The following is a 26,600-nucleotide window of genomic DNA, read 5'->3' on the forward strand; positions in this document are numbered from 1 at the left end:
CTCAGTCGAAGGGCGTGCTCTGAGACGCCGTATGTCGGAAAAACTAACGGACACTGCCACAAAGCTACGCATTGCTCTTCGGGCGGATCGACTAACTGCATTGATGCGCTCATGGCAGCGAGAGTTACGGGGACGTTTCCAACGCCTTATTGCCGCATCGTCGTTGTCGGCGGCTGCTTGGCGTTGCAGACGTAATCCATGTGCTCACCCCGAGGTTCTGCGCTTTGCGAGAAACTCGCTTCTCAGACAGTCGAGTCCGTTGGGAACTCAGGCCGCCAGAGCCCTTCCCGCTGCGTTGCCACCCGCGCGTGATCGATCAGTTTTTATAGCTCACTTTGAAAACATGGCTCGTGCGACAATGTGAACGCATCATGGTACCGCCGAGACATTCACAATGTTTAGTGGGCTGCCTCAGGTTCCACCAGAGGCAGCTGCACAACTTTGTGCAAGTCCGTCAGCTGATGAGGTGAAAGAGGCATTGTCTTCCATGAAGCGCGGTTCGGCTCCTGGGCCGGACGGGTTGCCCTTTGAGTTTTATTTAACCTTTTGGGATGACATTGGTGCCACTTTCACTTCTGTTATTTGCCGTTGCTTCGAGAACTTTGATTTCGCTGATAGCTTTGACGATGGTCTAATTGTGTTAATACCTAAACATGACCCATCGTCTGTTCGCCCAGAGGAATGGAGACCAATTACGCTTCTCAACGTTGATTACAAAACTTTTGCAGCAGTTGTCACTCGCCGTTTGAGAAGCCTGACGCCTTCCTTAATAGGACATCATCAGGCGTGCTCGATTCTTGGAAGAGAAATTCATAGTCTCTCCTTTGTTACGCATGATATAATTGCGTACACGTTGGCGAGATCAGCACGTGGGCTCTTGGTTTCACTTGATCAAGAAAAGGCATTCGATCGCCTTGAACATAGCTACATATTTAGCGTTATGGAGGCGTTTGGCTTCTCGCAAAACTTTGTTGAGCTTCTCAGAAACGCATACAGAAACATACACAGCACGCTGTTTCTTGATGGTTATGAAAGTGCCCCATTTCCTGTTACCCGCGGAGTTCGTCAAGGTTGTCCTCTATCCCCAGTACTTTTTGTACTCAGCCTCGAACCATTCCTGCGCTCCCTACTTAAAGATCCATATATTCGTGGCCTTCCACTACCTGGTAGCGATACCGTGAAGGTGACAGCTTTCGCTGATGACATCACGTTGTATCTAAAGAACGAGGACAGCTTATCCCGTTGCCTACGGCTTTTTGCTGAGTATGGGTCTATTTCAGGTGCTGCATTAAATTTTTCGAAATGTCGATATTTGTTCATTGGTTCTCCAGATATCTGCCTAAGTCCATTTTTCGGTCTTCAAAAAAGCGACTCTATTCACATTCTGGGGCTTGATTATGGCTACTACGGCATATCAGCCTCCGGGTGGGTTTCACTTCTCGAGAATGTAAAACGACAAGTCCGGGAAGCGCAAGAATACGAATTACCACTGTTGGAAAGAAGGTACTTAGCACAGACTGTATTTTGCGGCCGTACATGGTACATTTGCCATGTCGTACAGCTTCCATTGCGAATAACTCAGTCGTTGCAATCCCTTCTTGGCTCGTTTTTCTGGTCAGGTGGACCTGAGCTGGTTTGCCGAGCTGCACTTGGGCAACCACGTAACAGGGGGATTCGCGTTCCCGTCTGTGTCTGTTCGCTGCCGGCTGCTTGCTCTGCGATTCTTGCTTCGTTTGTTACACGGTGATCAGTGCCCCGCGCGTGATCTTGCCTGCTATTTCTTAGGAACTAAGATACGTTATTTGTTACCGGGAGCACGGCTTAACTCTGCGCCGCAAGCACTTAACATGCCTGCATTTTACTCCATATGGCAGTGGCATTTTATACTTCGCGCCTTCAAGTGGCTGCCCGATATCGCGTGACCACCGCATGGACCTACCTTTTTCAATCCAAGAGCTTAAAGCAGCCCTGGCTTTGTGTGGACGGACATCAGCACCCGGACCTGATGGTATTTCCTACAGAGCACTGTGTCATCTTGGCGAGCGTGCGAGAATTGCTCTCCTCGAGGTATACAATGAATCCTGGCGAGAGGGCACCCTCCCCGTAAACTGGAAGACCAGTCGCCTGGTCCCATTACTGAAGCCTGGCAAGTCACCATTGGTGCTAACATCGTACCGCCCGATTGCACTGGCTAGTTGCGTGGGCAAAATAATGGAGAGGATGGTACTAGGACGCCTAGAATGGTACTTGGAGCATCACAACATCTACCCAGATGCTATGACAGGGTTTCGCCGTGGTCGGTCATCGATTGACAGCGTCGTCGACCTGGTCACCTACGTACAACACGAAAAAGGCCGTAAGCGTCTCTGCGCTTCTTTATTCCTGGATGTTAAAGGGGCGTATGACAATGTCACCCATGAAGCTATCCTTGCCGCTCTCGGAGAGGTAGGAGTGGGTGGTCGGATGTTTCAGTGGCTACGGAGCTATCTCTCTGAGCGTTCTTTTTTCGTGAGCACCGCGGACGGCGACACTTCGCTACATTACAGCCATCGTGGTGTTCCCCAGGGTGGCGTACTTAGCCCTGTATTATTCAACCTGACGCTAATCGCTCTCCACGAGCACCTGCCAAGCACTGTCAGACTGTCAATGTACGCAGACGACATCTGCGTTTGGACGTCTGCAGTGACACGTCTACAACTGCGAGCTCGAATTCAAAGAGCGGCCACTGAAGCTACTATTTACCTCCGTAACAGAGGTCTAGAAATTTCCTCTGAGAAATGTGCACTTGTGGCATTTACGCGCAAACCAATAGAGAGCTACAGCGTAATGATAAACGGCCAAAGAATACCTTACCTCCGATCGTTCAAGTTCCTAGGTGTTATAATTGATAGAGACGTCTCATGGAGCCCTCATGTGTCATACATGAAAAAACGGTTGACAGGCATCTGTCATTTGTTCAAGTTCTTCGCTGGCAAGACATGGGGAATGTCCACAGCCGCTATGTTGCGACTATACAGGGTTCTTTTCCTCGGATTCCTACGGTATAGCCTGCCTGCATTATCCAACGCAAGCAAAACAAGCCTACGAATGATACAAAGTGTACAGGCTCAAGCACTCCGGATTGTCTAGGCTTGCCCCAGAGTGCATCAACAGTCGCGACTATAGCCATCGCAAGGGACCACCTCATCAAGACACACATTGAGGTTGAAGTGCTGAGGACACATATACGACATCTTGCTCGCACTCCCCGCCATCACCTAGCCTCTCTACCAGCGGACCGACCACGCACATCTTACTCCCAAACAGTGACCGCCCATGGTGAATCAATACCAACTTCCTTCACTCCTGCCGCAAGACCTCGGACTCCTCCATGGTGCCTTACTCAACCAAATATCAACATTACAGTACCTGGCGTCCAGAAAAAAACGGATTTGTCGTCACCGGCACTTAAGCAGCTCACTTTGCTTCTCTTGTACGAAAAGTACCAAGACTCCATCCACATCTACACTGACGGATCTGTGCTGACGAACAGTTCAACCGGAGCAGTCGTGATACCAAGGTTGGTTACGACAATTAAATTCAAGACATCTCACGCAACAACATCGACGGCAGCAGAACTGGCAGCCCTTCATAGAGCGTTACAATTCGTCAATGACCAACCGATGCACAAGTGGACTATTTTCTGCGACTCGAAGGCGGCACTGCAGTCTCTACTGTCAGCTTTACGCCGCGGGCCGCACGAACAGCTGGTGCTAGAGACAGCAGAGGTTATCCACCACCTAACTGAGAAAGGACATCAGATCACTTTTCAGTGGTTACCAAGTCACTGCGGAATCATCGGCAATGAACGGGCCGATCAAGCTGCCCGCTCAGCCCACGCAGAAGACCATAAACTACTACTACCGCTTTCTAGGACCGACGCTGCACGGAAGCTTCGTTTGCATGCTCGCCAACGCACCACGTCACAATGGAATGAGCCACACTTCAGACATGATCGACTGCATTCATTTGACCCTACATTAAGTCTTCAAGCCCCATCAAGACTTCGCCGAGCAGACGCGACCCTTTTGTGTAGGCTGTGGTTGGGCGTTGCGTTTACCAACGCCTATGCTTTCCGCATTGGGATGGCCGACACCGCAGCCTGTGACCACTGTGGAAACGCAGAAACAATTAGACATATTTTTTGCGACTGCCCACTGTACAATGCACAGCGACTATCTCTTTGCAACGCGCTGAACAAGTTGGACGACCGACCTTTGTCGGAAGAAAGAATTCTACGCCATCGACCAGACGCAACGTCACAGAAGAAGGCCATGCAAGCGCTACTGCGCTTCTTGCGATCTACCGGCCTTTTTGAACGATTGTAAGAAGAACTTCGTCCCTGTGTGTGTTTTTTTATCTTGTGTGTGTACGTGCGTTTTTTTCTCCTCTTTTTTCCCTCTCTCTCTCTAGACCCTCTTTCTTGCCCCTATTTCCCCTCCCCAGTGCTGGGTAGCAAACCAGATGCTAATATCTGGTTAACCTCCCGGCCTTCCTTTTTTCATCTCTCTCTCTCTCTCTCGCCACGCTCAGCAGGTTTGCCCAGATGTAAACATTTTAGAAAACCGTGTTGTAGACACAACGGCGGCGCTGCTGCTCCCTCTGGTTCCTCCAGCTCGTCTAACGCGTTCCAGCCGTGTCTCGTGGAGCGCGAGAACGGCATCCTTTCTGCCTGGCCATCTCCGCGACTTCATGTGGCGGCTGGGATGGAGAGTACTCCCAACACGAGACAGACTGGAGAGGTGGGGCATGGTGCCATCTTCCACTTGTCCGAACTGTCCGCTACAAGAGTTGCGTTTTCTTAAGGACACCGGACTGATTCGCCGTTTGTGATGTCAAACGCAGAACTCTTACGCCGGCTGAAAGAGTGACTTTTCTCTCCTCCTCTCTATCTTTCCTTCCCCCTCCCCCCTCCCCCAGTGCAGGGTAGCCTACCGGGCTCAGCCCTGGTTAACCTCCCCGCCTTTCTTTTATTATTATTCTCTTTCTAACCAGCATGTGCTGCAGCAATGTGTAATTGCACGGGTATTTTGGCGAGCCGTTAACACTGGTTTCCGTGGCCTAGGAGTTAATCGTTTTGTCACATCTGGTCGTTGCTCGCGTAGTCGCTTTGCGCGCCTTCTAATTGCTGCGGGGGCTTTTTGTTTGTGGCGTAACAGGTGCGAAGCTGTTGCAGCCGGTCACCGTCGTCGTGCTCTGTTTCCAATTTTGGAACGGTTTTACTCGGAACTGCTGTCCTTTTTGTCGGAGGAATTGTTCTTCCTTGGGGAAGAGGAATTTCTACGGCAGTGGTCGTGCCGCTTCCTGTCGGTAGTTAATGGACGTGTGCGGCTAGCTTTTCATCTGACCTGGTTCTTGTAGCTAGGTTATCACACAGTGAATAATATTGCATAAAATCTGTTTGTATTTATTATTTCTGTGTATGCATATCCCCGTAGCCATGCAGGTTCTTGTATATACACATTTCATGCTCAAACTGTAAATTATGTAAATTACATATACCATAAAATATGCTGTACATAATGCTGTACATATTTGCTGGCATGTTCAGCAAGTAATCTGTACTGTGTATATACATAGTCATGTACATTGTCTATATTGTGATAAGTGTGCGCATGCTAGTTCTTAGTAGCATGCATTAGGACACACTGTGAACTTCGACATTTCTTGAAGCAAATAGGCGCACTATGGGAACAAGGACAAACTAGCCCAAATGGCTGTTTTGCTACAATATTTCGACATTTCTGTTTAAACGTTTTATGTGTATTGTGTTTCGTCATTTGTGTATGTTAATGTTCTTGTTGTACGGACACTGTTTCTAAATGTTCGTAACGTCCTACGATGAAATAAACGTTTTCTAAACAGAACGCCGGTACTTGCCGCAATCGATCTACCTCGGCAAATTTTGGTGCTTACGTGCTTACGTCACACCGTCAAATCCCCGCTCCGCGTTTCACAGAAAGTTCCGCGTTTAATCGCCTCGTTTTCTTGGTCTGGTGGTACGGAATTATTAGGTAGTTTTCGAGCAAGCGGTTAGCGTGCGACGCATGCGCACTTGCGCGATGAGCCAACGCAAAGCTTTGCGTTGGCTTAATCGATAGCGCAACCGCGCGGCCGAGGAGGCTTCGCGTTCCCCGACGTGGCCGTTACGGCTTCCATCCTGTCCCTCCGCACTTTATTGCGCGTTTCAAACAATGATGATACGCCAGCGCAGACACTCGCGCGTTACAACCTAGGCCCATCCCTACGTGTCCTAGTGCCCGCTGGTCCTATCAAGTGAGGTCCGAGTCCTCCCATTTACCGACTGTGTACCGTGCCCTCCTAGCCTTCCACCGACGTCTAGAGACTACATGCCCCGAGATCGATGTAGCCGAAGCGTAAGTGGTGGACACAATGGCCGCCCTTGTGCAGCCTTTGGTACCCCGACACCGGCATGCGGTAATGAGTCGCCCGTGGAAGCACATGGCCGCAGCGGCGTTGCCGGGTTGACTTCGTTTGGCGGTGGGGCTGGGCTTACTCCCCAATCGAGATCGGCTTCAACGATGGCAGGTGGTACGCACCTCCACTTGCCCCAACTGCGTCATGGTTGAGACCAACCGACATGCGACGATCCAATGCGTGGTCGCCCGACTTCTTTGGCGTGCGGTCCATGCTGGTTTTCGTCCGAGGGTTCGTGTCCGGCGGCCGGTTCCCACGAGGGCGCTTCGCGGCACTCTTACTAGTTGCTGGCCTGTTCAGCCTTTGGCGCAACCGCTGCGAAGACGTCGCTGGGAATTGCTGTCGACGTGCCTTATGGCCGATATTGGGGCGCATGAGGCGTGAGATCCTCGCGTTCCTCCCTGAGGAGCTTTTCTTCTTGGGGGAGCGCGAGTTCCTGCGCCATTGGTCATGCTCTTTTGTCGGCGTTGAGCATGAACGGGTCCAACTTATTTTCGGGCGACATGGTGCTAGGCCGCACCGTCGGGTCGGAGTTGATGTGCTTGTCTCCTCGCCCTTTCGATCTGTGTTCGCAACCTTGGCATCTCATGTCCTGGTGAATCTGCCGACAAGTTGATGTACGCGATGGAAGAGTATGTACATCTACCTATTTACCCTATTCCCTATTGTGTCAATAGTGAGCTATGTGCGTTTTTGTTATGTTGATCAGACCTATGCCGTTCGCCCTATGCGAAAGTGTTAGTTCTTGCGATGTACAATGGTGAAAATGTGAATGTACTCCTGAACACTGATATGTCACGCATAATTTATGCTCTGTACATAGTGTAAATAATCTTTTCTAAACAGAAACAGTTTCGCAACAGTTTCGCAGGTTCGTTTCGCGAGCTCGTTTCACAGAAATTTCGGTGTCGGCGTCATTGGTTGTGAGCGAAAAATCATCATCTTGTCCGTGACAGACAAATCGAGAAAGATGCAAATAAAAAAAAAACAATAAAAACTTCAGTTCGAGCGGGAATCGAATCCAGGCCGTCTGCGTGGCAAGCAGGTGTTTTACCACAGAACTATGCTATTGCTTGAAGCTGCTTAAAAAAAAAAAAAGAACACTATACGAATGTCGTGTAGTGGAAGGAGTCTCTAACGCGTGTAATATTGCGTGCCTGAAGCGTAGAATCACGCGAGGCGTCAAAACATGTGAATTGCGCAACGAGTGGGTGTTTTAAAGGCCGACCCATTACAAAGCCGTGTTGCCTTACGGACGCGTAGTGGGCTCTTCGTTATTTCGCAAAAGGAAGAATTATAGCGTAGTGGGCGCACAACAATTGTACTTGCAGTAGGCGTTCCAGGATAGTTTCAAATGGCCAATGTTACGCGCACAGTCGTTCGTTTCCGTACGGCACGGTTGAGGCATGCACCGAGTACCGAAGCCGATCAGAAGGCGATGCGCACGGACCCCGATTACGCTATCGCGTTCTATACTCTTGAAGGCGAAGCTCAAGCGTCCTCCTAGTTTTTTACGCTTTCAGAAACGGGAGGCACATAAAGTTCTAGGTTACCTCTCCTCATATCGTGGATAGCTTAGAAGATTATTTATTTCAAATAGTTGCCTAAACACAGGAAGAAAGGTGCTGAAAATCTGCTGGCTACACGCCAAGGCTTGCTTCTCCTACAACGCGCAATGTAAGTCATAGACTACGTCATACGCTACGTCATATACATAACCGGCGCGAAAGCGTCGACGAACGCCGGAACACGGGGAAGATAAACAGAAGGTTTCGTTTCAAAAAGTCGTGCACAGAAGAGACACGATTTACGAAAGACGAATGCTGGAATGCGTCGCCGGAAGCAAGGGAGGTTTAGGAGGGCAACCTTATTCCGCATAATGGAAAAGGCTCTTCTGCGGCAACCTTTTCAAGCGAAGCTTGTACCGACTGACTTGCGAAGCTGGTGATGTACCGAAAACCCACCGCCGCGGAAAAAAAAAAAAACATGATCGCGCTCACCAGAAAACCCTCCTCACCCACAGCTGGTGCGCACTAAAGAAATAACAAATATAATTAAATAAATTCTCTTTCTGAGGCGCGGCTTGTGTCTGTTTGAAGCCAGCCCAGCTTGTTCTATGAGGCCAGATCCTCCTCCATGCCACAGCTAGCTTCTCAGACGAAATCCGGATAAGTCGCTTGCCGTCAGTTTCACGTGTGCTGCACCCGAAAGCGCAGCAGCACGGCATCGCAAGCACAAAACGACTAAAGCCATGCCATCAAGGTGCAAGAAAGAGGCGCGACACGGGGTGCCAACGTGCGCAGCTAACCCTGTTTGGCACCGCAATGAAAGTCGAGCAAAAAAAACACAAGCGATGGGCACGTGACGGCGTTCGGCCAATAGGGGAACCGAACGTCGGGGAAAAGCGCAGGAGAAGACAGGCGCTGTTACGATAGATGGCGTTACCTTTATTGCATTCAGAGGCTTCAATCATGAGGGATGCAAGACGCCGCCCCCCGGATAGAAACACAACCGAACGAAACATTGCCTCCTCTGGCTTCCGACCTGAGGCACCACCTAAAGAGTACTCTCCCCCATGAACGCAAAGCAGGCGCGAAGGCTAGCCGACGGGGGAGGGTAGTGAACGGTTGGAGTGGGCGCATCTGGCTGGCATCGAAAAAAACAGAGGAGGCGCTGAATAAAACGGAACGTCTATGCTAAGAGGGAGCATTGCGCAATGGTAAAGAAAGAAAGAAAAGCTGATAGGTCAGGGCCGCCCGCGCCAAGCTTCACCTGCCATTGTCATTGCGGTTGAGTGCAAGAAAGGTAAGCATATCACGCACGCACACACACCCGCTCATCAGTCAGGGGCGTAGGCAGAAATGTTTTCGGGGAGGGGCACCTCCATGACCTGAAGTGGAGGTAGGGCAGGCAGATGTGGTCTAGGGTCATTTTCTGCTGTGTATACCATGACAAAAAATACAACTCCGGGGGGGGGGGGGCACGGGCCCGGTGTGCCCCCCCCCCCCCCCCCGCTACGCAGCTGCCATCAGTTGATAAGTATAGTGAAGCGTCCTCTTTGCTACGCTGAACTTGGGGAGGAGTAAAATTAAGGGGAATAATTCAGGAGCCCTTCCCAGCGCTCGTATGTCTCTGTGTGTTCGTCCGTCTTTTTTGCGCTGTTATTTTACGATCATGAACAACCAACTAGCCCGATTTACCGCCATTGGAAAAAAAATCAGGCGCCCTTGTGGGTATGTGGGTATGCGAAGCTTGGCCTGTGTGTGCCTGGCCTACCACTTTTTTCTTTATCTATCGCATTGCGCAATGCCCCTCCCAACCTTTCCTTCATCTATGCCGGGAATCGGAGCTTCACCGACGAGCTCAGCAGCGCAGCACTTCAGTTGCTACAGCCAACAACGATGGTCATGCGTTCATGTCCACGCAGCAATGAAAAGTGGCAAAGATCAGAATGCCGTATCAGACACGGTTGATCGCCGACATCGTCCACGATCGAGAAGGCATTTGTTATTTGAAAACAGCACGTACAAATGGGCATGTAACCGGCGCCGAATTTCTTTAGGCACGCCGGCGGCGGGTTTTCGCGTACAACGCCGCCGCCGCCGCCACCACGAAAAACGGCAGGAAGTGGAAGATGGAAGCTTGCGATGAAAAATCCGTGAACAGGGGGTGGGTGCTCGAGCCGACGTTTCGACAAGTGGACTTGTCTTCTTCAAGGCTAGAAATTGAAGTTCTAGCCTTCAAGAAGACAAGTCCACTTGTCGAAACGTCGGCTCGAGCAGTTCCAGCCTTGAAGAGACAGTCACTTGTCGAAACATCGCTCGAGCACCCACCCCCTGTTCACGGATTTTTTCATAACAACACCTGTACCTCACAAGAAGCTTCGCATGAAAAAAAAAAAAAACGATCGTTGGGAAAGTGGAGAACGGAAGGAACCACATGTCGCACTACAGAAAGTGAGAGAGAAAGGGAACTGCACGACGAAAAATAATGGCGGTGTTGTCGTTCAACTAAGTCACTAGGTCAAATCCCAAACAAAAACATACCTGCATTCCAAGCGTCTCACTTAATTTTCTTTTTTTTCCACAACATTTCTAACACGAACTTAAAGTAACGCTGTTTCCTCGGTGGACTTCTTACGGGCACACGTACGGCTATCACCGGTAAGGGTACTTCTCTGAAATGGCATTTCATTTGTCCAAGGGAGGCACACGTTTTTGCCGTGCTACCCGCACGGCAACAGCAGTACGAGTCAGCGTATGTTTAGAAAACAACTATGCCAAAAGAAAGCTAACTTCGTTCGCCTGCTCTTTTCATGTACATTGTAGATCGTTCTGGTATTTGGGAACAGAGAGAAAGGAAAGCCAATTGGACGAGGCGATACGGCCTGGCTGCGCTTAGGTGCCACGGAATCGGGTTTAGAACATACTGGACCACAAACGGGCCCCGTACTAAGTAGAGTCGAAATGCGGTGCGCCACCGAGTTTGTCTTACTTTATTTATCTTTACGAAAGGCTTTGATTTCAAGGAAGGGCACTTTGTACGCTGTCGACCCCCGACTCTCCCACCAGATGTTCGGACAGAATTTCTGTGGAGGCGTTATCGTTTCTTTGAGTTAAGTCCTTGGTCAAATAGACTAACCAGGGAAGCATCCAGAGGAAGGGAGATAGTCAAGTGGGCGAGCGAATGTACTTACAAGCAATTGGTGGGATAGGTGCCCTGAGCGAGAATTGGAGGTCGAAAAGGCGTAGAGGCTGCCTACCACTGTGTGCGCGGATGTACCTAGAATAGCGCAGACGACCTCTACAAAAGACAGTCAGCTGTAAAAAAAAAAAAGAAAAAAGAGAAGAGCTGGAAGAAAGGGAAAACAGGAGAGAGGGTATATGTGGCGCTGGGTGAAAGGGAACAAGCTGAATAAAAAAAATAAGGAAAAGAAAGTAAGGAATGAAAGAAAAGTGCGTGGAAGAGGAAAGCGATGAAGGCTGCGCGATATCTGGGTGCGCACTGTGAAGCTAGTCCTGAGGAGCGATGCGCACAGCGGAATCAATCAATCAATCAATCAATCATCAATCATCAATCAATCAATCAATCAATCAATCAATCACTCAATCAATCAATCAATCAATCATCAATCAATCAATCAATCAATCAATATACTTAGTTTTTGCTATATTGAAACCAAGTAAAAATACTGCAGCAAATCAGTGGCAAAAAAGAGTTGCTGATACTGGACTGTAACCACGGGGACGTATAATTACAGCGCCTCGAGCAGCCATTTATATATTTATTCACTTATTTATTTATTTACTCAATGGGATACCCTAAGGGCCCGAACGGCATTACATAGGTGTGGGAGGGGGGTACAAATGAAAAAAGAATGCAATCACAATATCGCCAAAATACGGTAACTGAAGAGGCACTGGAAATAAAATGCAATCGCATTTTCATCTCGTTATCAATAAGTCTCCATGTGCGAGCCTTGCAACTAAATCTTTCGCTACAAAATGTTTCGCCATGTTCAGTCCCTACGCTACGAGATTCTTTCATGCTCTCAATTTCACTTCTAGACGGCAATACATATGCACGCAGGTGCAGGTTCACGTGAGATTCAGCGCGGCGCGTCTGCGCAGCAGCAACGTGCCCAGATAATTTCCGCAGCCGGCAGGCACAGCAGTCGGCTACTCGTCTTCCCTTGCAGAGTAGTTGCCGTCGCAAAGTAGAGAACAAACATAAAGCTACACAAAGGCACATAGTACAACAATCACGGACTCAGTCCAAGTTCTTTAATACAAAAATGTGTCCATGCAACGCCAAAGCTGACAAAAAACAAGTATTGACGCGCTTAAAGGTTCACACATAACATAAAAGTTCGTTATATTCAGCTTGTTCTCTTTCGCAGAGCTCCCTGCAGGAATGCGAACAACGCCGGTCGATTCGTTTTATAACGGTCAATTCAGACGCGTCCGCTGCGATTTTTCGACGTGTATACACAGCATGGCGAAAGCTGCGATCGTGCGAAAGAACAGTAACACCATAACAAAAACTTCCCTGACCCTATTTCGAGGTTGCTTCAAGGACGAGAGCTTCCTTAAATTGACTTAATAATAGATTGCTTCCGAAAGGATCGAAGGAAGCTTCGTTCTTCACATACTCGTGTTTCAAGCTGCAAGAAAAAAAAAAAAGAGCGCCAGACGCGTCCGATAGCTGCCAAACTAAACGCTCGAGATGAATAGCTCTCGCTCTTTTCATTTCTTTCTACTTCCTATTGTTTTCTTAGATCAGTGCCTGGCGACTATGGAAAGCTCGACATGAAGATGGCGTTTACAGATAGCCTCGTTTAACGGGCCTCCTCTTCGGAGGACGAAGACGATGGGTGGAGAAGGTGAAGGAGGCCACTAAACGAAGGCCGTATCAGAAACCATATACTACGAGAAGGCGAGAGAGAGAGAGAGAAAGAAAGAGAGAGAGAGAGAGAGAGAAGAGTGTGGAGAGTACAAAAATCGATGCGTCCTGCGCAGCAAAAGAAAAAAAACGCAACAGTCGCTTCAACGACACGTTTCTCGCACTGTTCGACTAGGAAACAAATTGAAGGCAGAGAAGAAATGTAAGAGAGAAAACCAAGCGGCTTTCGGACATGCTGAAACTGAGACTACACGAATCGCGGACATACATTCGTCTCAATTTGATCAGGAAGCAGCAGTGCAGTCTCGATAGAGAAAGCAACAGCAGCAGATATGGGGCAGGAGAGGACACTGTAGCGCGTGGGCGTGGGCGCATTTCTTCGGGACGTGACGGCGTTGTTCAAGTAGAGATGCACAGAGCATACGCTTGCATCGACTGAATTTGAAGATATATCAAAATTTTTCGGAGGAAAAGCAAAGAAAAGAGCTGCTACATTAAATATGATGCACTGAGAAGCTCGAAAAGGTGGCTGCCGTCCACTTACTGGACAGCAGATTGACAGGGCAGACGGCGCATTTGAATAAAATTGAGCAAAGTTGATAATTATGCAATATACTGCGCAAGAAAGTAAGGCACGTTTGTCAGGGAGACATTTATACATATAAAACAAAGAAAATTTAACAACTATGGGAAAGGAGCAATTTTTTCTTGCAAACGACCGAAGATACAGCGGAAAAGAACTATTTGAATGAAGGCATGCGGAACAAGGTTATTAAGTTTATAGGAAATAATTTCGTGAAACGGTAATGGGTATAATTAGCGAATCGGCGCAGCTCTTTAAAACAAGTTGATTTAGAATCGTGGGACGGATTAAACGTAGAATCCAATCTTCGTAACTGGAGGGACGACCAGCAACATTCCAGCGATCAGGGTTCCTCAATCCTTTTTTGGATGTACTGTGCGATGTCAATGCACAGGGCCGTGTACTGTCTATGTCAGTGCGCGTTAAAGAACACCAGATGGTCAAAATTTCCGGAGCCCTCCACTACGGCGTGCCTCACAATCATATCGTGGTTTTGGCACGTAAAACCACCGATATTATGCTATAGTTTTATGATGAAGATAAACGTTGATTTTTCTCGCTTTCTCTCCTATATAATTATAAGTTACGAGCGGCGTTCCCTGCGTGAAACCATGTGACCTGCTGAATAAGTGGAATGTGACTGGGTGTTGCGCTTCTAAATTCTCTCGCATGTTCTTCTTTTTCTTTGCTTCCTAATATCAGGGTTAAGTTTGCACCAGTTCCGTTTCGTTGTTCTGTGTTTTTCTACACTGTTTCATTAGTGTTAAATGATGGCACCGAGACAAGCGCCAAAGTAGAAAGAAGTGAGGTGATTAGAAACAGAAAATCATTAAGGGTGAAACGCTTAATTCTCCACATGCCTCCGCAAGCCAACCCCGGAAGACGCCGTTGCAGAGCGCTAATTGGCCCCTTTATAGCAGAGCCCTCTTTCATGCATAGCTTTAAACGTGGACTCATTTTCATGGACATAATTAAGAAAAAAAAAAGAAAACTAAACGCGGCCACACTTTGTTTCAAGCTGCAGACCTTCGAAGCTCGGCGGAATGGACGACAGTGCCGAAGCACGTAATGCCCTGGATGTACGAGCAGATTATGTGTCACGACACACGCACAAAAAGGAAAAAGAAAGAAAAAAAAAAAAGAACACGAAAGATATTACGAAGCCACTTGCGTGAGGTAAGTCATCACGGGTTCCTTAGAGGCGTAATGCACGCTACCTCGCTGTATGGCACACACATTGAGGCTTCATCGACCGGCTGCGAGTACCGTGACGAGCAAACGCAGGGTCAGCCCCAGGGCCAAAAGTCCGCGGTCAAAAGAAAAAAAAAAGCTTCCAAGGTCAGCTACTCCTAATCCTCGCGCGAAGACCGTGGCGTTGCGCAAATTGTGAGAGATACGGCAGCACAGCGAGAGCTACAGGGGATCCCCTTATTTAGAATCTGCGACGAAAGTTATTACAGGGAGAGGTATTACAGGGAGCTGGGTCGGCTTGTCCTGCAATGCACGCGACAGACTGACAACAGGATGAGAGGGGGAAAGAGACATACATACATGTTAACATACATACACTACATACATACATACATACATTACATACATACATACATACATACATCCATTAATACATACATACGTACGTACGTACGATACGTACATACATACATACATACTTAAGTACGTACGTACGTACGTAACATACATACATACATGCATGCATGCATAATGCAAATAGATAGATAGATAGATAGATAGATAGATAGATAGATAGATAGATAGATAGATAAGATAGATAGATAGATAGATAGATAGATAGATAGATAGATAGATAGAAGTAGAGATAGATAGAGATAGACTCATTATTGCAGGCAACATTGACACACACGTGAAGGATTAGCGCAAGTGAAATTCAGATTTTAACTTTCAGTTCGTTTCTAATACATGCAAGTAGTTTTCGCAGGAGTGCATCCCTGAGGAGTCCTGAGTTTTGTGCCTAACAAAACTGCATAACAAGGACCCTCAAAAACGACAAACGCCTAATGGGGCATCCAAAATGTTTGAAGTGAAGGCTTTGGGGTGTTCGAATTTAAAAATTTCGCTATAAACAAGAATGGCAACTATCCTAGCAAAAGCGACCTTCAAGTAGCACGTACCATGTGATAACAAAATAATGTTTACAACGACAGTGACGTGCAAAGGCAGGGTGTAGGCCCTGTGAATAGAAGAGCAGACGTGTACACCGTTTGATCATGTAACTTCTTTTCAGAAATGGACACATGGTTCAAGTTCAGAGCTAGCTTAGTTAGGAGCTAAACTTGAAACTTGGAACTAGCTAGAGACACAACTGAAAGCTTGTTGCAGATGGGGGCCTTACAATGGCTTCATGCAGTGAAACGTAGGAACACCACTTCACCAGATTTTTGCAAAGGAGCAAAGCGTGTTGTGGCATACCGGCCCACCGTTTGAAGGAAATTTCAACGTGGTCAGATCAGCTTACTAATGAATTGCTTTGCTGATGCTAAAACAAACAGTAAGCCGCCTAACGTTGACGCGTCTTTATTGAATGTCTTTATTAAAAAACGTCAGCTACCTCACGCGTATAGAGCATTTGAAATAACAGCCAAACAAAACCAGCTTTATTTTTCCTTCGTTGGAAAAGAAGGAACATCGCGCAGGATCTGCTAAACTAAGCATCTGGACAGGGCGGCTACACCATCAACGATTGACTGGGCCAGTAGTTATACAAGAAATATGGAAAAAAATATCACAGGAACTCTTTCGCAGGAACAATAACACAATACATGACATACGTTTGTGGAAACAAAAACGTATAAAACTACACGTATACGATGGTTTAAACATCTGTGCAAACAACACTTAGTTAAGTAGCAAGGTGTATAGAATTAATAGGGAGTTTTCGAATAGGGGCCCCAATCATTTTGGGGCCCCAAAGAATTAGTGTCGAGGCCACTGCGCATGCGCGAAAGCCAAGCAGCGTTTGGGTTTTGCGTTCGGGGCGCTATTTCTCGAATTTAGCGGGAGCCCCAAAGGCCCCAAAAACTTTGCGCGAAACAAACATGACGGCACCCACTGAAGCGACAGCTCTTGGCTAAGACTAGTGTGACCTAGAATAGGGGGACTGTCAAAAGCGCCGCAGACCATATTCGAAAACTCTTAGCTTCTGCTCGATTCAAAGCGAGCACACGCAAAGTGGTTTGGGGCCCCTATACGAGAACTCCCTAATGTATCGAGCAGTGTATGGAAACTAACTATTCGTCACTGACAACTAATTTAGGTTAGGTTTGCGACGCAATCGCATATAAGCTGATCTAATAATGCTGGCAATGTCAAGAGGTGAACTGTTATCCTTAAATGGTGCGCCAAAAACTGATATGTCAATGTTCAGTACGACGCGTGATATACATTGGAGTGAATTCAAAGTTAAGTCTTCATTTTCATATACAATCAAATAATTAAAAACGCTATAATATGTGTAATATACCGGCATACACAACAAGCGTAGCCACCACAGAAGGGAGCGAGACAGAAACCATCCTTGTGTGGTGGTTACGCATCTACGTATTCATTCTTGAACAGCGTACAGCGCTAAAGAGACGAGGACGATGTTCAAGGAAGGTAACGACACGAGCGCTGACTCACATTTACAGTTTATTACAAGAAACGACACGAATAAATACAAAGGCCAATCATGCCTCAACGGAGCGACCGCGAGTTACATCCGACTGATGTAAATATGCCAGAACACGTGGAGCATTCACGCGCGTCCAGAAACAAAGACAAGTAAAACTAACAGACATAAAGGTGCAATGAACCTTTTTCCACGTTAATCAAGACGACATGATAAAATTTAGAAATAGCACCTCCTTTTCGCTGAGGGCAACAGACGGATGGCTTATGCACCTCTCCCCTTCGAATAATGTGCATATCTTCCGCTATGTCCCTCGTGTTTTTGATGTTTATGCCGGAACAAACAATCGATTTCCCTCAATCGGTTCACACCCACAATCTTTGCAGTGCTCCGTTGAGGCGTGGTTGGTCTTTGTATTTATTCGTGTCGTTTCTTCTGATAAACTGCAGTTGCGACTCGGCGCTCGTGTCGTCACCTTCCTGAACTTCGTCCTCGTCGGTTTAGCGCTGTAATAAAAACGAACCTCCACCAACTTGCCCGGATTCGCCTTCTGGTCTTGTGTATTCCAGTGAGCATGTACCAACTACAGCCCAGCAGCAAGTATCACTGAATTATTAAAGACGATAGTCTTTCTTGGGGAACTTAAACGCAGAAATTTTGGTCTGTCTTTCTGTCTTTCTGTTTGTCGGCACGTCCCTCGATTCAGCCACTCGGCCAAAGTTGAACCACTTGCCCAAGGGCCAGCCGTCTTGAACTGGTATGGCTGTTCATACTTGTGAACGTTGTCGATCAAAAAGTAAATATCATGCATATCTGAGGTGCAACATCACTAGGTAAGTATTAGGTGGCGTGTTCCTTTATTAGAAAATGCATACATACGTAATTTTAAGGACCCTAGTTTGTTAAGCTGCGCTGAAAATGCATAAGAATGGAAGCTTGAACGAGTTGGTATGCGTTCATCTTTGTTGAAACAGCGCTCACTATACTCGCGGACAACTTTTCTTGGCAATGAAGGGAAAGCAGGGGCGGAGCGTCTGCACATGTAGTGCTACGCGAAGTAGTCCGGTTTGGCGCGCGTCTCGTAACGCCGTGGAAAGTGATGGCTAGCGTTGCATTTCGATGCAAACGCTGCTTAGCGTCTAACGTACGGGTAAAGGCGCGACTTTTTCACGCACGCAAAAACTCAAAGTGACAACGTATAAAGTAAAAGAAATGCAAATATCTCGCTTGTGTGCGCTGCGTTCCGTCTCAAGAAGCTATATGTAGAAAATGAAAGAGTATTTTATAATCTCACGTAGAAAATACGGACGCAATTTTGGGACTACATTCCTTGGCGGTAGGATACGTGCATTGTGGCTCTGTAGCCTTCGCTTCATTGCCAAGAAAGTTGTCGGCGAGTATAGACGACGACGAAGTAAAAGAAGGCACAGGACACGCGCTGCCTGTCGTGTGCCTTCTTTTACTTCGTCGTCGTCTAGTGAGCGCTGTTTCAACAAAGCTGAAAATGCGACTGCGCTGAAATTTGCCTTCCTCCGTGCCCTTCGCACGAGCTCATTGTTGTGTTTCGGTTCGGTTCTGTATTGCACTGTACGAATGCCATGGGTTGGTGTTGAAAAACTTTAGTTTTGAGAAGGCCAAGAAGGTGAAAAAAATATTTAAAAAATGAAAAAGCAGCGTTGTGGGCGGCCTTCAGGCTGCCGGTTGTGGGCGCCGCTCTGGCGTTCCTGTTTTACCCAGGCGACATGTAAATAAAACAGTGTGTGGAGAGTACTCGTTGAGTGCGGACGTTTCTCTGCTTCAGCGCTTCGCGCCAAACCGCGTTTTCGGGCTGGCTGGCGTCCCCGCCGGTCGCGTTGGTCACCGCCGGTCTTCGCCTGCTGCTGCGCCGGGACTACCAGCACGCAACACAGCACTCATGTTTCCCGACGTATTGTCAGATGGCGTCCATCTCACACAGCGCCTTTCTATCGTCTTACACGACATTTGCAGCGAAGCACGCAGATACGCGGCCAATTTTTTGTATTGTATTCTCTGTGTATTCACAGATGCTTAACAAAACTGAACGGAACATTTCTTAGAGCCTTGTTCAGCGTTTCATTAATGCTGTAAGAAGCGCGCGGCATGGTTTTATTAAATACACGCTGAAAGGTAGTGCTTCAGATGTGTGTTTCGCATCTGGGTAAGGTTGCTGTGTAGTGGCACTTTTAATGCGAGCATATTTTTGCTCGATTATGTGGGCAGTCAGGATGAGCGAATGATAAATTGATAAAAAAAACATGGCATTGGCCCTAATCATTCACTTAGGTGTTTGTTAGTGGCAATCGCACGTCGGTCGTTCATGTGCCCAGGTGTGTTCCTTGGGTTAACTTTGTGTTTCGTCGCAGTGCCGAAGCGGATCTCGGAGGCCACGTATAAAGAAGCGCGTGGTCGAGGTGTGCTCCGCCAGGTGGCGCAACGATACCAGCTGCTGACAAGAAAACCGTCTGCTATTTCAGTGAACTCATTCAACTATTTTCATTTATTAGTTTACTGACCCTTACATTAAGTAAATTAAACTACGCTCCGGTATCGCAAGTATCTAACAAAACTCTTAATTTGACCCGGAACCACCGAGTTCGTGCCAGATTAATTTTTTAGGCAAGCTGTCTGAATATGCGGAAAACCGGAAGTAAGGGATCGACTGAAGTACTTGGAAGAGAATCAGGAGTGTCACTCGTCGCCACTAAAAATTGGCTTATGCTTTAATCGTAACTGCCTAAACATAACGCTGTCACTTCACTGAAACTGCGAACGAAATCATAAGGTCCCTGTGGAAATATTTAACTAACTTTGGAGTGGTTATCGTGTTGTGAACCGCTGTAGAATGTCGTTCTTTGCTAGCGCTCCAGACACTGTGGCTTATAGAAGAACTATATACGAATGAATTGTGTACGCCTACATGAGGTATGCGTCAAACAGGGCCGTAGCCAAGGGGGGAGTTGGGGCGGTTCAACCCCCCCCCCCCCCCGAAAATTTTCAGTTTTGCTTGCGAATATATACACGCACACACACAAACGCACGCAGGAACATACACAAGTATGGTTGAACCCCCCCCCCCCCCCCGGAAAAAATTTCTGGCTACGCCCCTGGCGTCAAGTGCTCTAAGCAAAAGAGTTGTGACTGGCTCGGCCACGTCGGTTTACACTCGACTACAGTTAACACCCTATTGCACAGATTGCGGCTCGCCCTTTTTCTGTCAAAGAAACAGGTGATAATGATGGCTACAGGTCCAAAGAATCGCTTTAGTTTAAGAGTGCCAATATTTTCCTTTTTTTTTAAGATACCTTGCTTGACACGTTTGAGGAGCGAAACGGCAATAACTGAGTAGCACTTCGATAAAACGCAGGACAGAGCCTGAAACCATAGAGTTTCCTACAATACTTACCAGAGGGAACTCTGGCGCTAGTGTCTATGGGAGCTGCAATGCATCGCGCTTCAGCCAGCATGGGAATCATGGGTAGTACACGGATTTGTCTAAATTCGTTCCTTCGGCTCCGTTTGGCTCCGCGTCGCCTGCATCCGCTTTGTCGCAAAACGAAGTTCAGCAAAAATCAGCAGTTTCACTTCACACTTTAACTTCTTTAGGCTCACCGATTCAAATCTGGTCACGAAGTTCACAACGATCCATTCTTTGATCCGAAAGAAAACCAAAACGTAGCAAAACGTAGCAATGTTTTTTGCGCTGAACTACGTTATGACTGACTCGTTCCAACTCGCCAACAAGCAACGTTGCAATAAACAAAGCCACAAGTGCGTTCGAAGCCCGCAAGCACGAAGACTAGGCAAATCCGTGTACTACCCATCATTCCCATGGTGGCTGAACGATCGCAGCGCCAGAGTTCCCTCTAGGTCATTTTAGGAAACTCTATGCCTGAAACCTTAGTCCACGCCTAGCAAGTGGCACAGTAACGCACGTGGTCTTTGCCAAGTGACAGACTGAGGCGTCACGGCATTTCGGCACGGCAGCAGTTGTCTTGCACACTGCTTCGAACTGATGTGAAGTGCAAGCTCGTATACACGCGCTACGTAGAGCGCGTGTAGCCCCGTTGACAAACCGCTCAGCACTCGCGGAATCAGGTCCACGCATGCGCAACTGCGCCCGGGCACAAGAACGGTGCACACGTTGACCGAATTTGTTCACTACTGCCGCACTAACTGCGGTAGATTTCCGTCTTACGTCGTTTCATACCCGACTCGCAGCGAGCCCGATGAATTTTCGCTTTCAAGAGGTTAAGTATTGCCTATAGTTCACCAGCCGAGTTCGGCGGATTACCGCGGGCATCACACGGAATTTCCTGACGAAACCACACGTTGAGTGAACGTGCCCCGCAAAAGAATGTCAGACAATCGCTTATGCATTTGCCTAAGACGACTGGAAGGTGAAAGCCATCATCTTTTTTTCCCTGAAAGCTTTCGGCACCCAACGTGGTTTTGCACTGCCTCCGGGATCGCAGGCACTGGAAGCTTTCTGCACCTTACGTGGTTTTGCAGTGCCTCCTGGATCGGCCCACCTTTGACCAACCGACGGTGTCATGCGATAACGTCACGTTAGGTGAGTTATGATGATGTCACAAATTTCGGAGACCTGTGACGTCACGGGGTGACGTCACCACGTGATAATGATTTTTTCATCAATAGTGTTGACGCCGACGGTCACTTCTCGTTTGGTTAGACATCTAAAGCTTTCGCCTTAAGAAGTGACGGAACGAATGTCCTTGCTTTCAAGCCTTTCGTGTATCATGACAGCGCGATAGAAAAAAGGAACGCATACGTACGGAACAGGCGCAGAAATGTGTGGGCCTGCTGACGTTGGTCAAGTTCGTGCTCCATTAATAAAAAATTAAATTGTGAACAACTTCACCCGAAAGTAAGTATTGTCAACGTATTGCGCCCAATGTGACTTTTCCAGCAAAGTATCATGAACTCTAAACTTCGAAGAAGAAGCACGATGCCTCTGTAGAGCTGCGCAAGCCTGCCGCAAACGATAGTTGCTTCATTATGAGCCATGATGACCCTATCACCGGCTACCGGACTACCGACAGACAGCGTGGTGATAGCAGCAATATATCTTTCTGCGCATTTCTTTCGAGTCAAGCAATCTACAACTCCCCCCCCCCACCCACGCACGCGGGCGCGCGCGCACACACACACACACACCACACACACACACCACACACACACACACACACACACACAACACACACACACACACACCACACCACACACACACCCGCCCGTGCGCGATGACACGAAGTCCAGTTATCTTACAGATCCTTTGTTCGCTTTCTTCCGCGAAGCATCGGTACAAAGACATCGCCAGTTCGTCCCCTATCGCCAAAAGGAACGAAGGCTGGTCCCGGAAACGGGAAGCGCAAGAACATCTGTCAAAATAAGAGCATTCATCACGAAAAACACGGCGCAGAAGCGGGCCGCGCATGGAGGTCGTTACAACCGGCGATTGAGACGTGATATACGCTGTCGCGACGCGCCGGACTCCCTATGCTGCTAAGTGACCGCCGGAGACAAGGAGAGAAAGGGAGAGAGAGTGCGCCGCAGCGAGTGCGAATACGCAGTTGACAGCGCCGGCCTTGCTAGGGCCGGCGCCGGGTTCGTGGAAAAAGAGGAGGCTTTCCCTACACGGGATGCACGCACGGAGGCGCCCCGATCGGGTTCGAGGTCCCGAGTCATTAACAACGTCTCGTTCTTTCTTTCCACATCGGATCATCAGGCACGACGCCGCCCGCGTCGTCATACGCGCCATGTGGCCGGTTCGCATGACGTCATGTAGCTTGCGAAACGGGACCAGACAGGGCCCAGAAGATGGACGGGTCAACGCATTTATGTAGGACAGTGCACGGGAACCGATTACGCAATCCGATGGGGCGCCGTTTGAGGAACTGCTTCTGTTAAGAGGTATTCTGCAATAGTTCGACCGCATGCAACTCGTTGACAGTGACACACCGATCGGTCAACCACAGAACATTTGCAAGCGTTCGCATTTTGAAAGCCGGCCGGGCCTGCTTCAATTGAAATGCATGCCCGTAACAACGAGACCAAGACGTACGCACGCACGCACCGATGGGCGCGCGGCGTACGCCACCTTGCCGGCGCCGTCAGCGGTCGCTTCGCCGGTAGACGAGGTGTAGACATAGTGACGTACCTGTGGCCGTTCCACGGAGTGACCACCCACCGTGGCCCTGACCAGGGCTCCCAGGTTGCGCACGAAGATCACGAACTCGACGCACATGGCTGCCCGCCGGCGGAGCGCTGATGAGAAAACTAGCGCTGGTGACGCGCGCGCGAGAGAGCTTGCTCTAGTTCGCGCACCGCGGCGCCGTGGTCGTCGTTGCCTATCGGAGTCGGGCACTAGCGCCGGCAGCTCGCGCTCCCCAACGTTGTGTCAGTCCCAGGGAAAACGCAGTGCGCCGTCCAATCGATTGGCGCCGTCCCGCTGCGCAGAAGAAAAGAGGAGCGCGTGCGGGGAACGAGGGAAGCGTCGGCCGTCCGGCCCCGGCCATCCCAGCGCGCATTCTTTTCGCCTCTTTGAGCGCATCAAAGCTATACTGTTGGTGAAGGCCCGCGAACGCGCCGCCGGACAAAGAGTGGGGCCCCGCTTCCTCCTTCGGCGCGGCATCTTTTTTTTTTTGACCGTTGAAAAGCTCCAATTGATTGTGGTCGCGGCTCCACCGCGCACGAGCTGTCGCTGACCGGTAAATGTGGCCAACGTCGGCGTTGCTGCGTGGCGTCGTCCTTAACGGCGGCGGCGCGCTAGGAGGCGAGCGATACTTTCTTTTGCACGGGAATAAGTTGGAGCACTCGATAAGGGTTTGCACCGTCTACCGCGCTCGCTGTTGTGCAATCTTGGAAGAAGGAGTTACTGGCGCCCGTTTCCATTTCGCGCACGAGTGATCAAACATCCGCATTCCTCGAACCTCTGGGATCTTGAGCCTGACATACACGGCAGTGAGGGGCCACAGTTACCGGCAACCTTTCGCGTACTACGCATTACTGTGAATCTACTGCGCAAATGTTGTCCGCCATTTTAAAATGCGTGATACTCGCTCTGAAGGGCTGCATTTTTTAATATTTACTTTAGGTTTCACAACGAGAAATGTGCTAGAAGAGTGGTGGTTAGTGAAATGCAGGGTGGTCAACCACACTGTGTCCCAATTGGATACTCATCACGTGGGTAATGGTGTAGATGACCGAGGGCAAGGGGTGTCTCTTCAGATATGCCCCTTGACCACAATATCCCTATGGACGTGCACCCAAGAGTGGTGACGTTTAGGTACTCCTGATAAACATCTTGTGCACACGACACTCACGCCTACCTTAGGCAATATGCTGCAGAAGACAAGGTCTGCTCTACGCACGAGCTGCATTGGTCAGGGACGGGGAAGTGGGATGACTTAGAGCAGTGGCTCTCAAATGGGGGTCCTCGAAGCTATTTTTGCGGGTCCGCGAAACCATCCCAGAAAAACAAAAAACGCGTTTTTTGAAGGCACACCATGTCCCGTGACAGCAGCGCCTTCTGATTTTTGGTATGCTTGACCGCATAACGCATTCGTAATGCGGCGGATCTGACTTATGCTCCCCTTCTCCATGAGATGGCTGTAAAGCTTTGTTGCAGTTTTCTGCGACATATGCACGCTAGCATGCTTTTTTCAGGCTTGCATATTTCAAGAGCAAACATAGCTAGAAACAGGTTTAATGTGGCTGCAGAAAGCACAACTTAATGGCAAACTGTAGGCGTCGAATTTGGCGTGGTACATTAGTTTGACCAATCTTTGCGAGGGAGAAATAAAAGGCAGCTATTCCAATTTACGTTGCATGTTCTGTTACGACCCCCCCACCTCCCTTTTTTTTCTCACTGCAAGGGGTCCCCGTCACTTCCACCAGTTCATGTGGGGTCCCGAAACATCCATGGCTGAGAACCACTGACTTAAGAGGACTACCAGGAATTCAGATGGTTAGCTAAGCTAGTTGGTGATGTTCATGATGAAGTTCGCGCTGCGCATTGCTTTGTAATTCGTGCAGCGCATCATCAACTACCACGAAGCTCCACGAAACTTGGAAGGTAGGGGATGCTGTCTTCAGTGCAGCATATGAGTTATGACGCGTAGAATGAGCAGCGTCGAGAAAAAGAACGGCACGAAAAAAGGTATGAGACAAGGTGTTCTTCATCTTGTCCGAGTTGTAATATTGTGCAATATCTAACCGAAACGAAGTTTGGCTGGTTTGTGGATACTACGTGCGAGTAAGGTTCTCGCATCACTGCGTACCAATGCGGCAAGGAGTTACAATGATCGCTTGCTTTAGACGCATTTCATGCATATTTCCAGTTGTCAATAAGGGATGTTCACCATACTGCGCTGTTCATTTCTCCACGGGTGCGTGCTGCGCGGGTAAATATAAAGATCCTCTAAATGAATATTTACTCTAGTACTTGGCACGTTGACAGCATGACTCATCGAGTGGTCTATTATTCGGATGTAATTGGCAACATGAGCAACTGTGTTGTCGCATATAAGGATTAACGGGACGATGCATCAATGTTACTACCTTTCCCCTCTTGTGCATTGTGCACATTCCATAACTTATTCAGGGAGCAAATGCTTATATGTAGAGCACCAAGTCGGCTTAGTTGGCTGACATTCATCGCGCTACAACGCGGACACAAGAAGAGGGAAGAAGACTGCACGTGCGTCTGGTTCACTCTTCTTTAATCCGTGTTAGCGCAGTTAAAATCCTTCACGGTTAATGCCTGTAGTATGAGGCGAACTAAGTGGTAATCAAGCAGAGTTCGCATTCGCATGTAAAACAATAAATAAAGTGAAGGAAACACCCAAGAGCACAACCAAGGTGCGCGCCTCCACCCTCCCCCCGTTCGCCTTCCGAGTACCGCCGTGATTGTTGTAATATCGTGTTTAAGGCATAGCATGATCTAAGTACATAAATGTAGTTGTATTTCGGCCGCATCGACACACACAGACACGCACGCACGCACGCACGCACGCACGCACGCACGCACGCACGCACACCACACACACACCACACAACACACACAAACAACAAACAAACAAACAAACAAAACAACAAACAAACAGACAAACAAACAAACAAAAAACACTTCTCTCTTCACTTGCGCGCAGTGAATAACCCAACAGCACTCCTTGAGTTTTAGAGTTGGCTTCGCCTCAGCAGCACTACTACAATGGTGAAGCCAGCTTTAAAAGAGCACCAATTCTTTGTTTTTTAACACGGAAAGTGTTTATGCCGGGGTCCACCAAGACTTTCATGGCGTATTTTCATCACGGGAATACATCAGCAAAATGAACGCCATCAAATGGCAAAGAAAAAGATCTAAAGAAAAGGTGCCGTTGCCAGGAGTCGAAACCCATGACCTCTCGGTCAGCTACGGTGGCTGGCGGACGTTTAGCCCACTGATCTACC

The 26,600-nt window shown here is 48.5% G+C and overlaps 1 long non-coding RNA gene across 1 annotated transcript in view; it reads right to left on the reverse strand.

The window, feature by feature from the left end:
* The window catches only part of LOC119377658 (uncharacterized), a 54,727-nt gene extending 31,306 nt beyond the window's left edge, over positions 1–23,421 (reverse strand). Inside the window, exon 1 of the long non-coding RNA XR_005180843.2 lies at positions 23,308–23,421. This is a non-coding gene — a long non-coding RNA (uncharacterized LOC119377658). The remainder of the gene's footprint in view (positions 1–23,307) is intronic.
* Between the last annotated feature and the right edge of the window lie 3,179 nt (positions 23,422–26,600).

The sequence above is a fragment of the Rhipicephalus sanguineus genome, unplaced genomic scaffold (assembly GCF_013339695.2).
Source record: "Rhipicephalus sanguineus isolate Rsan-2018 unplaced genomic scaffold, BIME_Rsan_1.4 Seq533, whole genome shotgun sequence".
Classification (NCBI taxonomy): Eukaryota; Metazoa; Arthropoda; class Arachnida; order Ixodida; family Ixodidae; genus Rhipicephalus; species Rhipicephalus sanguineus.